A 17,305-nucleotide genomic window follows, 5' to 3' on the forward strand; every position below is an offset into this window, starting at 1 on the left:
GGCTGGGGCGGCGGCGGTGCCCGCGGCGGCGGTGGCGGTCGGCCGGGGAGAAGACGGCGGCGGGGCGCGGGACAAGGCGCGGCGGCGGACTGGGGACCGGGCGGCGGCCACTAGGAGGCCGACACGTGGCGGCGAACGGGGAGGCCGGACATGTCCGTCGGCGGCGGTTGTGTCCGGCGGCGGCGGGAGGAGTTGGATCTTTTTTTTTTGGAGGAGGACGGGGAGGAATCTGAGATCCGAATGGGGGGGTGTATATATAGGCATAGAGGGAGCTAGGAGAGTCCAAATGAGGTGCGGTTTTCGCCCACGCGATCGTGATCGAATGCTCTAGGACATGGAGCAGAGTTTGGTGGGTTTTGGGACAAATTTGGGGGGTGTTGGGCTGCAACACACACGAGGCCTTTTCGGTCCCTCGGTTAACCGTAGGAGTATCAAACGAAGTCCAAATGACCCGAAACTTGACAGGCGGTCTACCGGTAGTAAACCAAGGCCGCATGGCAAGTCTCGGTCCAGTCCGGAAATGTTTGAACCCCACACACAAAAGAAAGCTAGAAATGGCCACCGGAGGAGAACGAAGCGCCGGAATGCAAAACGGACAACGGGGAAAATGCTCGAATGCATGAGATGGACATGTATGCAAATGCAATGCACGAGATGACATGATAAGAGATGCACGAAAAAGAAAAACAACACACGGAGACAAAGACCCGAACCCGAGAAATAAATATAACTTAGCGCCGGAGACGGCAAGAGTTGGATACAAATATGGAAAGTATATCTGGGACGTTACAGTAAGGAAGCAGGAATGATGCACAATCAGTCGGATAAATCCCTCAATGCGTCCTCAAGAGCACCACCCGAGCCGTTGCTGGCGCCGCTGAACTCGCCATCGCTGTCCGCGTCGCCGCCAGCGGCGTCAGGGCCATTCACCACACCGCCCTCGTCGGCAGCTACGATCACGCCGTCGTTGTCTGAAGCGAAGGCCCTGATAAGAGCATCCACATTGTCTTCCACCCAGTGCGCCAGGTCGCCTCGGACGGCCTGGGGGACTGGGGCGATGGCGGCGTCAAAATCGAAGTGGGGATCCATGTTCTGGAGATGGCTGAAGACGCGAGAAAAGGCACGCCCGAGCAGGGCGCGGCTCCTCTCCTCCACCAACCTGTCAGCCCTGACCGACCGCGCCTCCAACTGCGTCACCACGTTAGTGAAAAGCTGAAGATTGCCGGTGTAGTTGACTGCATGCGGCTCGCCAACAGTCGCCTCGCAGATGTTGCCCAAGGCTGTGTTGGCTCTCTCCCGGAGCATGGTGAGCATGGGGCCGTCCTCATGCTCCAGGATCCGCCGCTAACGTATCTCATCCGCATTCTGGCACACGACGGCCTCAGCCTCCTCCACCCGCTGGCGAAGAAGGAGCACCTCGGCCTGGGAGGTGGTTAACTCACCTTGCGCCACCTCAAGGGCGTCCCGGAAAGCATCGGCCCGCCGTGTCGCCTCCTCCAGCTTGGCTCTCAAGGCGGCAGTCCTGCCTTCAGCCTCGGCCCGGATCAACCCCAGCTTCTCCTCGAACTCGTGCTCGAGGTTCAAATGCGCCATCGCCACCCGACGTCCGACCTCCTCCAGGACACGGGCTTCCTATGCAGCGACATCATCCTCCGCCTGCGTCACCAAGCGCTCCCTCGTCTCCAGACGCTTGTACTCGCGGGTACGTTCGGCGGCTTCCAGCGTCAGCGCCTCCTCACGCTTCTGGAGCTCTGCTGAGTCGCCAGAGGCCACCTTCATCGACACGTGGGCTGCATTGCGCAGCTCCACCTGCTCCTCCAGTGAGTGGCACCAGGCCAGAAGCCCCCGAGCCCGCTCCTCCGCCGCCTTTCACCGCCGGTCGGCTTCTCGGGCCTCCTCAGCGGCCCAAGATCGGGCCTCCCGAGAGGCCACCAGCGACGCCTTGGCCTCTGCGTCATCAAGATCGCGCTGACGGCGCGCAAGGGCGATAGCGCCCTCCAGCTCGCGCCTCTCTGCAGCCAGGCGCAGGCCCTCGGCCTCAAGGCGCGCGTCTTCATCAGCAAGCTCCTCACCAAGCAGGCTTACTGCGTCAGCCGCCCTTCGAAGGAATCCTTGGCGGAGAGCACGACGCCCCCGAGCGCGCTCGAGCACGTCTTCCACACCATCATCTGCCCCAAGCAAGCACCGGGGGCCACGAATCAGCACTCCCCCTCCGGGCTGGGGGCTGGCACCCTCGCGACGGCCGGGAACGCCGCGCCAGAAGCCCGGCCTGGAGCCAGCCCGTCCCCAGGTGAAAAGCGTAGGGAGCGCCTCAGCCAATCGCAGTCCACGACCAGGCGAGAAGCCCACGGCCGGCTGGCTATGCCACGAGAAGGCCTGCGAAAGAGGATCGCGAGGTGCGCAGGGCCACGATGCGCCTCGGGACGGTCCGCCTCTTCGATCACCCTCACAACAAGGGCTCCGCTGCTCGGGGCGCTTGAGGACGATGGAGGGGGCAAAGCCAAGGGGGATGGCACCTCAGCCGTCTCCGCAAGCTCGGTTGGAAGGGGCCTGCGGAGCAAGGGTCAGTAAAAGCAACAGAAGGATCGGGAGCTGGGAAAGGAGAAGGCTTACTCATCAGTGGCGAAGTACTTCCTACGCTTCAGCAGGCGACAAGGGTAATCGTCGCCCAGGGCCTCCCTTCTCTTCCGGAGGGCCTCAAAGTCCACGCGGAAGCGGCCAAGAGTTGGGCGCAGGGATCAACTTGCGACGACGACGGAGCGTCAAGGCGATCTGCGTCAGGGGCGCCTGCCTGATGCGCACTGCCAATCGCCTCGCCAAGGGAAACAGCTGGAGCCTCAGGGGCCTCAGTCGCAGGCGCTGAGGGCAGCTGCTCGTCAACCTCAGCCTCAGTGGCGCGGGCCCCGAGAGCTACTCCCTCATGAGCATCGCCTGCCGCCGTCACCCCGCCGGGAGCCCCCTCGGCCTCTGGCACCTCATGCCTCCCTGCTCCGCCGCTCGAGAAAGAGCCGCCTTGGCTGACTAGAAGGGCAGTCACCACCACTGGGTTCTTGCGAGGCCCCTAGAAGCCGGCGGGGCGTGACCCTCACTCATCAAAGATAGGCATCTGCTTCACAAAATCGCCCCTACTCTGGTAGAGGTACAGCAAGGCCCCTCCCTGTTGGATGCTGCCAGGGTTGGGGTCCCCAGTCAGGGGCAAGAGCGCTGTCCTCAACACATCAGGAGTCAGGTCCTCTTCCTAGAGACTCATACGATCATCGCGCCCGCTGAAGGCCCACATCCGGCCGGAGTGGCGTTGGAGAGGAGCAACGCGGCGTAGCAGGAACTGCTTCACCACCTTGGGCGCTGTCACGCCAAGCGACCTCAAGAACGCGAAGCGGTGCCAGATGAAGACGAGCCGGGGGCTCTCAAGCGTCTCCTGGCCCCAGCCCGAATTGGGGACAGCAGGCGAAGTTGGCTCCGATAGCAGGGGGCTGGGCACCCCTGCGTCCACATATAGCCACCGCTCGCGGAACCCAGCCGCGGGCCGGGGGAGCTTGAAGTCAATCCCAGAGGCTGCCGTCTCAGACGCGGCAACGAAGCTCACGCACGCCCAGCATTGGGTTGGGTCGACAAGGCGCAGCGAGAAGAAGTGGCGCAGCAAGGCAATCGAAGGAAGGATGCCCATCATAGCCTCGCAAACAAAGGAGAAGACCGAAAGGAGGGTGATGGATTCAGGACCCAGATGCATCATGTGGATCTGATAGTGGGAAAGCACGACATTGAAGAAATCAGAAAAGGGAGGAACCAGACCCGCCCACAGGGCGTCGGCAAAATACGGGACCTCGGTTACTATCCTGTCGATGGAGAAGTGGGACGCGGGCCAGGCCGTCGTCCTCCCGCATTCGTTGAAGATAGTGGCCAGAGCCGAGCTAACCTTGCCTAAACCCTCGACGGGGGCCGCCAACGGCGGCGGACAAGGCGGAGGCACGGGTTTCTTCCCTCTTCCCTTCTTCGTCGGAGCCATGGCGATAGGAAGGGGGGAGGTTCGAGATTGGGTTGAAAACAGAAGCTGGAGTTCGAGCGGAGGAAGGACGGAGGGCGCTCGAGCAACAGAAGGGGGAGCGGCTGTGTACAACTACGAGTCCGCCTAGCATGGCGCAAAATAAGGGGGGGCGTGGGGGAACAGTGCCGCCCACGTCCACTCAACCGCCACGCGGCGCCCAAGGCCGCAGGCTGTTAGGGCCCACGGCGCTTCGCTCTTTCCCTTCCGCCTCCCTGCACGGCCATGTCCGGGCGCGCCTTGGGCCCGGGGGCTATTGTCGGCGTTCTGGGAATGGGGGTCCCTAGACTTGCCTGCCTGCGGCCTGCGGCGTGGCTCAAAGGGGGGGGCCATCATGGCCCATCTTCATCAACACAGACCCAAGACCCTCGCGAGGGGCCAAGCCTCGCGGGGCGGACGACGCGGAGCTTCCTCAGGCACGGCCTCATTAGGCTGGCTCGCGAGGAGGCGGAGAGATCAAGGCGGGGTACCTCACGAGGTGCCCGTGACGTAAGCCATGACGACCAAAGGCGCCAGGTGGGTGCCAGCCCGCGCAGTGTCCTCCTTTCCTCTTTGGTGCAAAGGGAGCAAGCGCAGCCACGGAGTACCAAGGCATCAGGCAAAGGATGCCATTTCGGTGCAACAAGACCAAGACGAGGAGGACTGCAAGAAGGAGGTCATCGTGGAGCCCAATACGGCGTCACCACCAGAGCTTTGTGCAGGCGAAGACTACTTTTGTCAGGATAGGTGGTACTAGCTGCCCCCCTTCAAATTAGCCCGCCATTGTTGGCTCCCTTCCCTCTTGATATTTGGGAAGAGGACCAGGGCCTCTATAAATAGGACTATCCACCCCCAGGGGAGAGGGGCATCAACAATCGGAGAGAGAGAGAGAGAAGGGTGACTGAACTCCTCCCAGCAGTTCGTCGCCCCAGCCAAGAACGGACCCTCACGAGGCTGTTCTTCCTTGTATTGTTCATCACCATCAGCCCAAGAGGCAATCCACCACACCACACACTGGAGTAGGGTATTACACCACAACGGTGGTCCGAACCAGTATAAACCCTGTGTCTCTTGTGTTGTTCTTCCCATAGCTTAGATCTTAGCGAGGCGGAGGGGTGCAGGTAGGTAGGAGGCGAAATCTCCGCGCGCACCCCAGTGTTCGAAACTTAAGTGTCTGCCAGAACCTGAAATCCGACAACGGACCTCGAGGACTAATGCAAAGGTTACTAATATCCTAAAGGAACTAGCAACACTATCAACATGAGGTAAGTAGGGTGAATCTCGGGGTTAAAGAACTCAAGAATAGAATACCTACTACTAAATGGCATCACGGGATGCTTTGGAGAATGGTGGCCAGAATCATCACACCGGGAACACAAAACATGGCTAGATTACTAGGTGACTCCCTAAAACACCTAGGGTCATAATAATAGCTCCAACATATATGTCGAGGCAATAGAGTAGCTCAACTCGGCTATTGGTGTGGTTAATCTGGCCCAAAGGAACATCAAGAACGGGAGGAAGGAATTTGCAAATGCATCGAACTATTTAGAAACCTGGGTTGACTCGGACAGCATAATGGTTGTAAATGTTCAAAAAGATTGGAGACATGCTACAAAAATGGTGGCATAGCCACTCAGAATCACAATATCGAGGTACAGAGACCAACTACGAACATACATAAGATTGTAGGAACTGAACTGGAGCTTGAACTCAACAATCCTAGGCAACTACGGTTTAGTAACACGTCATCCTGATAGATAGATGAGAAGGCCTAGTTTCTTAACCCGCGTAGAATGAGAAGAGAATGACTCAGATCAGAGGGCATAAGGTAAAGGAGTAAAAAGAGCCTTACGTTCCCTTCCACAATCAATTCCCCTACATAACTAAAGCATTTCTAGACACAACTTCGACCGGTTTGGCTTGGTAATCCTATAGGAAGTCAGGCTCTGATACCAAAGCTGTCAGGACCCCGATTCCAGGTCACATCGATCTAGCCGGTAACACCTCATATCACTTTGCAGCCTCACGCACGGTATTTCCACGGGTGTCGCCTTACCATGGCCTCGGACTGTTTGCGCCTTTTGGCTCACGTATATGATAGTGTCCCTAGCATCCATATGACAGAGAACCCGGGCCGACATGGCTAGTTGTGAACCCAAAGTGGCACTAACCTATGGGGACATGGATACATGAATCACATCGAGCATGTCGGTCAGCAGTGTGTGAATCCGGGCTGTAGCACTGGGCTAACAGGACTCCGGGAACCCGGGCTGTACCAGGCTAGGCAGGACTCCGGATGTCACCGCGTGACATTTCCACGAAGGGACAGACACAGGAACGAAGTGAAACACATGCCGGCCAGTCAAGTGTCCTGAGCAGTAGTGCTGGGCTAACAGGACTCTGGTGAACCGGGTTGTAGCGGACTACTATGGCTCATGGAAGCACTAGACTACATTTCCCCATAAGAGAGGCTGCCAAGGATAAACAACTATATTGTCGGATCCCACACATACCAAGCATTTCAATCATACACACAATATGCTCGATATGTGTAAATACAACATGCCATCACAACATAACTCTAGAACTCAATTATTTATTCATTAGGCTCCGAGCAGCGAGATATTACAAACATGGGTCTCATGACCCAACAATCATAGCATACAAATCAAAGCACATGCGGAAGCTTAACATGTTTCAGTACAAACATCTACAAATGAAAAAGGCTAAGAAGCCTGACTATCTACCAGGTCCTGCCGAGGGCACAAGATCGTAGCTGAGGTATCAAGCTAAACGTCGAAGTCCACACGGAACTACTAGCGAGACTGACGTCTCTCTGCAAAACATAAAATAGGCAAACATGAGTACAAATGTACCCAGCAAGACTTACATCAGAACTATCTACATATGCATCGGTATAAATAAAGGGGGTGGTGGAGTTTAACTGCAGCAAGCCAGCTCTGACTTAGTGGCTAACCTAAACTACGACTCCAAGCAACTCTTTTGAGGTGGCGCACACGAGTCCACATATTCACCATTCAATACACCACTATGGATCCGCTCCCGTCTCCCTACGAGAAGGCCATCCATATCACTCACACTTATCTTGCGAGTTTTAGAGTATCCACTTTCACTTGTCTATGAACTGTTATAGGCAACCCAGAAGTCCTTTACCGCGGACACGGCTATTCGAATGGATCATTTATAACCCTGCAGGGGTCTACTTCTTCAGACACGCTCTCGCCACTTACCACCATGTACACGTTGTGTATCTCGGCAACCTTCAAGCGGAAGCCTGGCGAGGGAGTCGAACATGACCTGACTAACCACACAAGTCTCTAGTCCAGGTTTATCGCCTATTCGGGTTCCATCCGCGAGGAGATCCGGCCGGAGTTTCGCTCACATCCCCAAACGATGTGTGCAGGGTTCCCGAGACACCAAATGGGCGTCCGGTACACCATGCCATGATGTATCTACCGCATCATAGCCCACCCCTAGGGTCAGCACTACGCACGGCCGCCAACACATATCCTACAAACACCAGAAACTAGTTGCAACTCCTGGACAGAGGGCAAGGGCAGTTAATAAGTCGAGAGGGTCCATTGGTTTCGGGCCCAATGTGTGGTAGTAGCTGTTCATGGATCACAAACACAGAACTCAGTTCCTGAGAACGGTTTCAATGAGACAACCCACCATGTACTCCTACATGACCTCTCACCGCTACCTTTACAAAATTGTGTTCACACACTTACCTCTCAACAGTAGGGCATGTTCACACACCTCCGATTCATCCCCGATGAATCAGACCTGACTCAACTCTAAGCAGTAGAAGGCATGACAAACAAGCATGAATGAGTAGGCACATCAGGTCTCAACCAACTCCTACTCATGCTAGTGGGTTTCATCTATTTACTATGGCAATGACAGGTCATGCAGAGGAAAGGGGTTCAACTACCGCAACATGTAACAGTTGAATCGTTGTTGTCCTAATGCAGTAAAAGAGAGCAGGAGCGAGAGAGTGGGATTGTATCGGAATGAACAAGGGGGTTTGCTTGCCTGGCACTGCTGAAGATAGTATAGTTCTTCATCGGTGTCATCGAGCTCATCGTTGGAAACATCGTCTACCGTGGGGGAACAACCACCGGCAAACACAGAAATAACACAATCAATGCAATGCACAATATGATGCATGATAATGACATGTCAACATGCTGTGATTTGAGCTAATGCAGCTAAGAACAGAAGGGTTTGAGTTGATTTGAACCAAAGGTTCAAATTCAAATTCAAACTAAGAACTTATAAAGTGCATCATCATGTTTTGATCTAAACAGCAAGGTAAAGTTTTTTAAACATGCATGAAACCAGTACAGATGGATAGATTAGATTTTTCTGATCATTTTTCATATATAATTTGTTTGATTTGGAGTTACGGTTGAATTACTATGAATTTTAGAAGTTTTGGCTATTTTCTGGAATTCCTAAATTATTTTAATCCAGAAAATCATTTTTGCGTCAGCATGACAGCGACATGACGTCACTAGGTCAAACGTGGCTGACGAGGGTTAAACCTGACTGTGGGCCCCGCATGTCAGTGTAACAGCGTGAGCAGCAGAGGCTGACCAGTGGGGCCAGGTCAATGCTGAGGTGGCAATGTCAAACTGACAGGTGGGGTCACGGGCATTAGCTTAATTTAAAAAGGGAATAACCCTATGGTTAATTAAATGGTGGGGCCCGTCTGTCAGTGAGTTGGGGTAGTGCTTGGTGGCTAACTAATCCGGGATTAGCCTAAACCACGTCAGCATCACCGGAGCTACGCCAGCGGCGACCAGAAACGCGGCGGAGTCACAGAGCAGCGGCTCGGGTTTCTGGCACCAGCGACCGAATGGCTGGCGGAGACCACCTACGTGATGCTGGCGCTCGTGCGCGTCCAGCGGTGCCGTCGGTATGAGCCGGCATGGACCAAAACGGCAGCGGCGTCGACTAGTGCGGCGGCCGGAGTTCGGGCATCGACCGAACGACGCCACAAAGCATGGTAGGAGTAGCGGTTGGATGTTTTGGGTTCCTGCAAACCCACTGAGTGCGTTAGTATGCTGGGCTGCAAGCGGGGAATCTCGGGAGTGAGGAACTTGCCGGCCATGGCGGGCGGCGGCACGGGAACTTGCGGGGCAGCAGCTAGAAGACACAAGGGACAACGGGGCGAGGGCGGAATGGGTCGGTGGCTCACCACGCGTCGTTTTGTGCTGCTGGAGAGGCCGGGGAAGTACGGGTTCCAGCGAATTGACGACAACGGCCTTCGGTGCCCGTGGAAGAAGAAGACGATGGAGCCGGCGCTGCAGGGCGTCCGGCGAGGCTTGGCTCGTCGAGGATGAAGCTGGAGATGATACGGTGCTCGGGGAGGCGGAGATGGAGCGAGGGAGTGGCTGGCCGCGGTGGTTCTTGGCGGTGGCCACGGCGGCTTCGGCCATAAGGGGGATAGCGAGGGAGCGAGAGGGAGAGAGAGGGCGAGGGGGGTCAGCGGGTTCCAGACGGCCACGGGGTGGCGATCCCAATCATAGCGCTGGCCAGGGAGGGCCAGGAAGGCAGCTGCGTGCCGGCCCGCGCGGGTGCCATGCTCGGCCTCGCCTCTGCCAGTAGGCAGAGGTTGAAGACAGGTATGCCCCTGGTGGGCTAGGCCGAAACTGCTGGGCCACCAGGTAAGTGGCCTCAGGTAAGTCTCTGCTTCCTTTTTTTATTTGTATCTGTTTTCTATTTTTCTTTCTTTGTTTTGATTTGATTTACAAACCAAACCATTTTAAAACTTCCTGTAAATTTTTACGTGAGCTCAGAGAGCTAGTCCATGGTCACATGCAAACTTACAAAAATACTTGAACTTTATTTCTTATATAACAGAAATAAATTCAACTCAAATATGTTATTGATTTAATTCAAAGACCCAAAATAAATATCTCTGAGATTCCAAAAATATTGTTTTGAGTTTTACCTCTTGCCAATATTTTCAGAGACTGGGAGGAACATTTTCTTGGACTTCTTTGAAAAGATTTTAATGTTGATTATTTCTGAAGTGATTTCTAAGGGTTTCAACTAACCTCAATTCAACTTTCAGAAATTTTAGACATGATGCATGAGTGCAGATGCAACTATTTCACTCAGGTACTCTAGGGCTGTGACAACTCACCCCCACTAAACAAGAATCTCGTCCCGAGATTCAAGACGTGAGGCAAGAAGACAGAGGGGGCACAAACTAACACAATCTTCTTGATCCAACTGCCCTTCTTAAAGATTTCGACTCCTTGCGTCTTATTGATCTTGGCATCTTTGCTTGCGAGATCTTCACCCAACACGAGGACAAAAGAGCAAGATAACTCTATAGGAATCGATCTTCTTAAAGACCGAGCAGCTCACAGTCAACTCACGGAATGAGACGTTGAACATCTCTTGCGCTGAGACACAGAGTACACATCTAGAGGGATGGAGTCGAACAGATGACTAGGGTTCACTAGGTAGACAACAATTCCACACGTAAGAAGGTGGTGAACGGTTTTCAACGTAGTGAGGAGTTGAGTTGGCATGATACCATAACGAGACATCTTAGAAGAAGGTGACTCGCGGAAATATTCCCTTAAGTGGCAAAAAGAATTACTTTTGATTCAGAGATCATTGAAACTCTTCATACCAGCCTAGGGCAAGTCACAACAATCGTTTGGCGGAATACGAAGGGATGGCATACCCGGACTATGATGGATGATGTGGACTACCTTGTTGAAGACAACGCAAGGGATGATTTTTGCTTATCGCTGGAAATGGATGTGACTCATGGGAAGTCCACTTTTGAAGATGATCCTAGACATTAATTACTGAGAAGGTAGACCATAGAAAATGGCACAATGGCGGTGCAAGCTGGGAACAAAATGCAAATGCTGGGAATGTTCCAACCATCATATCTGCCTGAGATTCAGATCTGGTTGGTATCGGGATATTTTAGACAGCATGTCTGGAAAAAAGAAAGGTAGCAACACAAATCGACAAAATGACATTGCGAAACTCTCGGGGAATGAACTAAGACTCATCGGGTCTGGAAAGAAAAATGAAAGTTTGCAACACAAATCGACGAGATGACGTTGCGAGATCTCTCGGGGAATGAACTACGGTAGTAAGCTCCAAAACATGAGCCGGTTCTGCTACAAGAATGTGAACACGCTGTCCTAGACAAGCATGGCCACCTGGTAGTCTTACAACGAAACACTACCGAGTTCGGGGGGAGAACCATCAACGAGGATATCAGGGTCCTTGTGTAAGTGTAGCTCTTAAGAAGAAACTTCTTCCCCTTGAACAAACCAATTAGTGGCTTGGTGTGCTAGGAATACATATGGAGTGGAGGTAATTAATCTACCAAACCATAGAATACTTCGCACGTATGCATGACCGACTTGGGATGATTCCAAGGGAAACAAAACAACCCTTTCTCAAATTCATGGCGGCAACTTACACCTAATGCACGTGAACTTGGAGAAAGTCACTTCTTTCATCCAAGCATAAGCTTCATGCACAGAACACGAAGGCATTGCTTACAAGGTTTTCAACACTAGGTTGATGTTCAACATGAATCATGGGGGAGACAAAATGCTGCTGATGAGCTCAGCAACAAGTCATTAGAATTTTCCATATCACTGGACTTCCACCATCATGTGAACACGGTGATAGCATTGGTCAGACCAAAATATGTAATGGTGTATGCTCGAGGGATCAACCACGAGTAAGACAACATTACAAAAATCGTTGGTTCTGATTTGACTTGACGATAGCCCATACTCAAGTCAAAGTCTTGACAAGGCAATAGATCCAACAACTAATCACGTGGACCAATCAATGGAGATATCATCTTTCATCAACACACACACACACACACGCACAAAAGATATCCCTTAACATGAACTAAGTCAGACAAGCTTTTATCTTCCAACTCTCCAAGTTGTTGTTTAGCTTAACCAACTAGCTCATCCGACACACATTCTTGGAGAAAGGGTGGCTTACAAGAAAACCAACTTGATCACGAACTCACCATATCGGTCAGGGGATGACCTGGTGATACTTCCGTGAAGATATCCGGAAAATCACAAACCACCGATATGACTCTAAGCTCGAGAACAATCTTTCTTTTTAGGGAAAGACGATATGATCAACAGAGCAATGGTTTGACAAAATCCTAACTCATTGATCGAAGAGTGCACCAGAAATAAGAATTAGGTAGCACGATCAATCTTAGGATGATGATTCAAAAATCAACACGCTATGAATGAGGTTATTGTCCATTTACTACCAAGCAACTAGTTGCTAGGAGTATTGATTTTACACATCACGGTTAACTTGTCGGTATTCCGGTTACAACAACACGGAACCGAGGAGCGAATGATGATGGCGAGAAGTATCACTGCATCGGGAATTCGTGAGAGATGGTGAAATTCTCATGACAATCCTGACAAAAAAGGGGTAATACTCCGAAGTAGAATAGAGCAAAAGCTGGATTGGCATTTTGATCAGCGAAATACAACTACTTTGACTAGGACAAGAAATGGATGAGGTGCTGGAGTTTGTTTTCTCCTAGTCATTCCGGAATAGAATGGCTTGACGGACCACAAGAATAAAAGGCATCGATGAACAGAAATGCACACGTACTCTTGGCTATCAACTGATAGAGGATGGTCGGGATACAACTGAAGAGAAACAACTCAAGGAACATATAATTTTCTGAGTTGTGGATGCATAGATTAGTATGTCGAGCAAAGCTCAACATTCCTTCCGGACAACCCATGCATAAAGGTAGGTCCGACACACATTCTTGGAGAAAGGGTGGCTTACAAGAAAACCAACTTGATCACGAACTCACCATATCGGTCAGGGGATGACCTGGTGATACTTCCGTGAAGATATCCGGAAAATCACGAACCACCGATATGACTCTAAGCTCGAGAACAATCTTTCTTTTCAGGGCAAGACGATATGATCAACAGAGCAAGGGTTTGACAAAATCCTAACTCATTGATCGAAGAGTGCACCAGAAATAAGGATTAGGTAGCACGATCAATCTTAGGATGATGATTCAAAAAATCAACACGCTATGAATGAGGTTATTGTCCATTTACTACCAAGCAACTAGTTGCTAGGAGTATTGATTTTACACATCACGGTTAACTTGTCGGTATTCCGGTTACAACAACACGGAACCGAGGAGCGAATGATGATGGCGAGAAGTATCACTGCATCGGGAATTCGTGAGAGATGGTGAAATTCTCATGACAATCCTGACAAAAAAGGGGTAATACTCCGAAGTAGAATAGAGCAAAAGCTGGATTGGCATTTTGATCAGCGAAATACAACTACTTTGACTAGGACAAGAAATGGATGAGGTGCTGGAGTTTGTTTTCTCCTAGTCATTCCGGAATAGAATGGCTTGACGGACCACAAGAATAAAAGGCATCGATGAACAGAAATGCACACGTACTCTTGGCTATCAACTGATAGAGGATGGTCGGGATACAACTGAAGAGAAACAACTCAAGGAACATATAATTTTCTGAGTTGTGGATGCATAGATTAGTATGTCGAGCAAAGCTCAACATTCCTTCCGGACAACCCATGCATAAAGGTAGGATTGGCAGATTCACAATGAAGAATGGAGAACTCATCAAGAGCACTCTGGTTGTGATCTTTTGGTTCAAAGAACTTCTGCCATAGGCGGTTCGTAGTATTTGTAAGAATGATATACCACGGATGTTGGCGTTCTGGGAACGGGGGTCCCCAGACTTGCCTGCCTGCGGCGTGGCTCAAAGGGGGGGCCCAGCACGGCCCATCTTCATCAACACAGACCCAAGACCCTCGCGAGGGGCCAGGCCTCGCGGGGCGGACGATGCGGAGCTTCCTCAGGCACGGCCTCATCAGGCTGGCTCGCGAGGAGGCGGAGAGATCAAGGCGGGGTACCTCACGAGGTGCCCGTGATGCAAGCCATGACGACCAAAGGCGCTAGGCGGGTGCCAGACCGCGCAGTGTCCTCCTTTCCACTTTGGTGCAGAGGGAGCAAGCGCAGCCGCGGAGTACCGAGGCATCAGGCAAAGGTTGTCATTTCGGTGCAAAAAGACCAAGACCAAGAGGAATGCAAGACGGAGGTCATCGTGGAGCCCAAGATGGCGTCACCACCAGAGCTTTGTGCAGGCGAAGACTACTTTTGTCAGGATAGCTGGTACTAGCTGTCCCCGTTCAAATTAGCCCGCCATTGTTGGCTCCCTTCCCGCTCGATATTTGGCAAGAGGACCAGGGCCTCTATAAAGAGGACTAGCCACCCCCAGGGGAGAGGGGCATCAACAATCGGAGAGAGAGAGAGAGAGAGAGAAGGGTGACTGAACTCCTCCCAGCAGTTCATCGCCCCAGCCAAGAACGGACCCTCGCGAGGCTGTTCTTCCTTGTATTGTTCATCACCATCAGCCCAAGAGGCAATCCACCACACCACACACTGGAGTAGGGTATTACACCACAACGGTGGCCCGAACCAGTATAAACCCTGTGTCTCTTGTGTTGTTCTTCCCATAGCTTAGATCTTAGCGAGGCGGAGGGGTGCAGGTAGGTAGGAGGCTAAATCTCCGCGCGCACCCCAGTGTTCGAACCTTAAGGGTCTGCCGGAACCCGAAATCCGACATTTGGCGCGCCAGGTAGGGGTGCGCCGGAACCCACCTTCTACCGCTTCATGCCCCGTCGCGTCGTCATCACCATGTCCGGCGACCAGGCGGGCAACCCAGATCCATGGGCGGCGTGGCCCACCCGTGCAGAGCCGCTCGCCTCGGGCGACCCCATGCCCCAGGAAGCTCGCGATCCGCAGGACGCTGCGGGCCGCGGGCGACGCGGACAGGCTTCGACAACTCTCACACCGCGGTAGGCGCAGTCGGCAGCAAGGGCCTCCAATCACGCCGCGACCACGACATTGTACACCCGCCGGGAGCAGGCGAACTCGAGGGTCGCGCTCACGGTGGCCCAAGAGCTGCTGCAGTGCAGGTTGCTGGAGGGTGGCCGCGACGTGCTGCTGGAGCGGGTGGCAGAGCTCCTGGGCTTCGCCGCCTGGGGGGCTCACCCCTTCTGCACCCAGCTCCCATCTCAAGCCCAGGGCGGCCCGCGTGGGGGCCCCGCACGCGCCCGCGGGCTCCAAGGCTACTCCAACGCCAGCGAAGCTGTTAGCACCGGCCGGCGGCGGCGCTGCCCCCGCTCTCGGTCCGTGAAGAAGAAGGACTCAACGCGACCCGCGGCCCCAGTGGACAGTCGCGCTGCCACCCCACGGTGGGCGCGTCAGGCAGGACCGAGTGGCACGCGGAGCACTACGGCGTGGCCTTCGGGATGACGGAGCCAGAGGAATACGTGCCCCTCATGATGGACCAAGGACACCCTCACGAGAGCGAACAAGGCTCGCTCCTCAGCCCAAGCTGGGGGACGAGGCACCAGAAGCTGAGCCTTTCCAGGAGCCCTGGGACGGTCCCACTGGCCACGCTGGAGGCAACGATTATCGGGTACCGCTAGTTCTTCAGGAGCAGGCATACGCTAACCATGGATTGCGGGGGGTGCAGGTCGCCACCGCGAGCAGCTGCCCCGCTCTAACAGTCTCCTCCCCCTCGGGAGGAGGGCGCAGGGGGCTGCAGGAGAGGGGCCAAGATCCGACATCACCACCGCGGCGTTCAGAGCAAGGTGTTCTCAGGAGGTAGGACCTCTGCTGGGGAGGTGCCTCAGGGCCTGCCCCTAGCGGAGGACCCATGGTCGTCGGGGGAACCGCTAGCGACCGCTCTAACCCATCGGCGGCGTCCTGGTTTCCGGTCGTCGTTGATGGCACTAGAGTGTGGCGCAAGGCGGGGCCCTCATCTGGCGATATGAAGCAAGGCCAGTACCTATGAAGAAGGCCCAGTGCCTATGAAGCTCGCCGCCCCAGGAAGATGTGGTGTTATCCGGAGTAGGCATCCAGGAAGGAAAGCAGGTCACACACCCGGAGGTGGAATCCACAATTTGGTCGATGTGCGGCAAGGGGAATGGGTCCTGCTGGCATGCTTTGTTCAAATCTGTGAAATATAAGCAAAGCCTCCATTTCCCATTAGCCTTGCGCACCACCACTGGATTCCCTAACCACGTTGGATGCAATACCCCTCTGACCAAACCGGCTGCCTCAAGCTTCTTGTTCTCCTCGGCAATAAACTGCTGCCGCTCCAAAGCTTGCTTCCGAACCTTCTGCTTGACGGGCCGGGCATGGGGGCAGACAACAAGGTGGTGCTCGATGACCTCCCTGGGAACACCGGGGATGTCAGATGGTTGCCAAGCAAACACATCGACATTCGCCTGCAAGAAGGCAACACGTGCGCTTTCCTATTTGTTGTCAACGGTGCCACTAATGGTAAATGTACCATCAGTGCCAGCCAGACATGCCAGGACCTTCTTCACAGCGAGTGCAGCAGCCTTGGCTTTGTTGCTATTGGAACTCTTCGTCTAGTCATCAACAGGCACAGCGCACTCTGAAGAGGTACGCTTCCCGGATTCCTTGCTCTCCCTCTTCTTTTCCTCGCTTTCCTTGGCGGGAGCGGTAGCTTCCGCAGCCTTTGTAGGGACTGCTTCCCGGTCCATCTTGTCCATGCATATGATTACGTCTTTCTCGTCCGATGGAATGGAAATGACGTCTATTGGCCCTGGCATCTTCAGAGTGTTGTAGGCGTAGTGCTGATGACCCTTGGAGAAAAACCTGGCCCCACCATTAACCAACATCTTTGTGACCTTTAGGTTGCGGATTGTTGGTGAGACCAACAGCGGCAGTCACCCTACTGCTATGGTGCGGTCAAGGTGATCCTCTTCGTCAAAAATGGTGGGCGTGCTTGGGCGGCTTCCAAGAATCTGCCGCTGGCTCCACGGCATTGACTTCACATGCCCACTGTTTAAGCTGGCGATGAGAGGAGTGCAAAGATGCACCCCCATCAATGCATAGGGTGTCAGTGGCTTTCTAGAACGCCGGGGTGACCAGCTATGCTACCTCGACCCTTCCCGCCAATGCCATCTTGGTCTTTCTCCTTATCACGCTTCTCGTACTCAGCTCTCTGCTTCTTGACGAGGTTCTCAACATGATGACACTACCGAAGATCATGGCCTTTGGTGCGATGGACCATGCAGTATGGGCCATCACCCTTCCCAGCCTTCTCGGCAGCCGCGACTTCCCGGCAATCAGTGCACGTAGCAGCTTCCATGCAAGGTGCCTCGGCCTTGGCCTTCTTG

Source organism: Triticum urartu, chromosome 4 (assembly GCF_003073215.2).
Source record: "Triticum urartu cultivar G1812 chromosome 4, Tu2.1, whole genome shotgun sequence".
In the NCBI taxonomy this organism is placed as follows: Eukaryota; Viridiplantae; Streptophyta; class Magnoliopsida; order Poales; family Poaceae; genus Triticum; species Triticum urartu.